The sequence below is a fragment of the Alosa alosa genome, chromosome 11 (genome assembly GCF_017589495.1).
Source record: "Alosa alosa isolate M-15738 ecotype Scorff River chromosome 11, AALO_Geno_1.1, whole genome shotgun sequence".
Classification (NCBI taxonomy): Eukaryota; Metazoa; Chordata; class Actinopteri; order Clupeiformes; family Clupeidae; genus Alosa; species Alosa alosa.
Genome location: NC_063199.1, coordinates 18,087,391 through 18,089,890, shown reverse-complemented (window position 1 = coordinate 18,089,890; position 2,500 = coordinate 18,087,391). Strand labels below are relative to the sequence as shown.

General features: G+C 49.6%; 1 protein-coding gene across 1 annotated transcript in view; it reads left to right on the top strand.

Moving 5' to 3' along the window:
• znf423 (zinc finger protein 423) overlaps positions 1–2,500 on the top strand; it is a 159,024-nt gene that overhangs the window by 64,078 nt on the left and 92,446 nt on the right.

Genomic DNA, 2,500 nt, shown 5'->3' with positions numbered 1-2,500 from the left:
TCATTCACCCCCAACCCCCCAACAATGTGTGTGTGTGTGTGTGTGGGTGGGTGGGTGGTGTGTTTTGATTAGGTTGTGTTTTAAGACTAAAGAATACCGTAAATTACATTGTTTCTGTTGGTGCATGAATGTGGAGTTTTGTGGGCGTCACATTAGTATTCTAACCGCTCTCTCTCTCTCTCTCACACACACACACACACACACACACACACACTCACACACACACACACACACACACACACACACACATACACACAAACATAAAACAGCTGTCATCATGAGTGGGTGTATGTCTCGCCGTGCGTGTTAGATTGTGTATCTCAGTGTGTAGTGTGTATGTGTGCATTTTCTGTAGATTTGTTTGTGTGTGTGTGTGCGTGTATGTGTGTGCACTTTCTGTCGATTTGTTTGGATGTGTGTGTGTGTGTGTGTGTGTGTGTGCACATTCAGTAGATTTGATTGGATGAGTATGTCCATGTTTCTATCTAGGCCTGTGCGTGTTTCTTTGCCTAATGTAGTAATTCATGCAGAGTGTACTGTACATGCACATTGTTGTCTCTGCACATGAACTTGTGTGTGTGTGTGTGCGTGTGTGTGTGTGTGTGTGTGTTTTCGCTCTCTCTCTCTCTCTCTCTCTCTCTCTCTCTCTCTCTCTCTCTCTTCCTCACAGTCTGTGCTCCTCTCTCTCAGCGGGCCACTAATGGCAGGTCCAGGTGTTCCTCTCCTCTCTCTGGGTCCCAGGGGGCGCCTGGGCATCCCAGGGTGCTGGGGCTGGGCAGGAGGTACCCGTCTCCCTCTGCCCACCCCCCCCCCCTCAGCCTGTGCCGGGGGGTCCCTGGGGCCCGGCGGTTCACCCAGGGGAGACCTAGGGCCTGGGCCCCCAGCCCCCTCCCTCCATCCCTCCCTTCCTCCCTCGCTGTGGCCTGCCTGCAGCCTGCCAGGGTCGGCCCTCTCTGGGGTGGGTGTTGGGGCTCCAGCTGCCTCCGTGACTTATTCACAGGGTGTGCGGGGTTAGGCTGGGGGAAGAGTTGGACCCTCAGAGGGGACACACACACACACACACACACACACACACACACACACACACACACACACACACACTCACACAAATACACATGGGCACTCACTCACACTCACAGACATACATGTACACTCCACCCACACCCATACATGTATGTGCACATGAACAAATACACACACACACAAGCTGACACTCACACACATAAATACGCACACCACACAGCCATTCATACACACACACACACACTCATTCACAGAGGAATACTGTAATCCGTGCCAGCTTTTCCTGAGGTTCACTGGTGGCTCGGCATCTGTGTGCAGGTTTTCCACATCACTACAGAGAGCTGTCCAACCACAGCACTCTGCTGCCTTACTGTTCCGTGTGTGTGTGTGTGTGTTTGTGTGTGTGTGTAATAATAAGACAGATTGGTTAAAGATCAATTGCAAATGTCAAGTTAAGGGATCAGTTCTACTTATGAGAACTGCTCTGAAGCAAAGGCAGCATCTGAAGTGTTTCCCCCCCATTCCCACCATAAATGAGATAGTCAGCAATAGATCATGCTTGCTTTAGCTAGTTGGAACAATCTTAGCTTATGAGACAACACTGTCCTGTCAATCACATTTTGAAGTGTGTTTACTCTGAACTTGCTCTAGGGGGCAATATCCTTGCCCCTCGGAGGAAGCAGGAAATGACTTACAATGGAGTTGTGCCCTATGCAAGAGCAAGTCTACCTTCACTGAGTGAAGATGTGCATTCCTTTGCCATATGTTTGTATGTGGTTGGGAATCGCTGTCTGTAGCTGCTGTTTGAGAGGAAGTCATGTAGCTGTAAGTGGATTACTGCTCCAGTTGTGTGTCAGTAGGGATTACTGGTTAGAGAGCTTGACATGGATTAATTATTTCTCTTGTTGTCAGGAGTAAGGTGCTTAACCTAAAATGCCCCCAGAGAAAGTCATATGCTAAGCTAAGCTAAGAGTGATAACACATTGCAAGCACACACACACACACACACACACACACCTTTAGCTGCTGGTAGGAGGATGCAGCTTGACGTGTCTATCGGAAAGCTGAATGTCAGAATGAGGCTTCAGTGTGATATTTTTTTCTGCCTTCCTGTGTCAGCTTTGCCTTGTGTATTCCCCACCTGAGCCAAAACGGAGACATCTGACCCCCAGATATTACCCACCACAACCCCCCTCTATTCCTCGAGTTGAGTTACATCACAGACCACTGGCTCCAACCCCTTAAATGACCACTGCACAGCAGCCAATCACAAGCTGCGGGAGGGAAGGGCTGCACATAGAGGCAGCCAATGAGATGTAGTGGTGAGATGGAGCACAAAAGGAAGCATGAAGCTGTAACTGAATGGAGAGCTGATAAGCTCCGTAATCAGAGTAAATGACTCCTAATGACCCAGTCCATCTGCACCTCGCACTCAGGGCCTCAACAGGGGTGGTCACTCTGCACAGCGCTCTATACA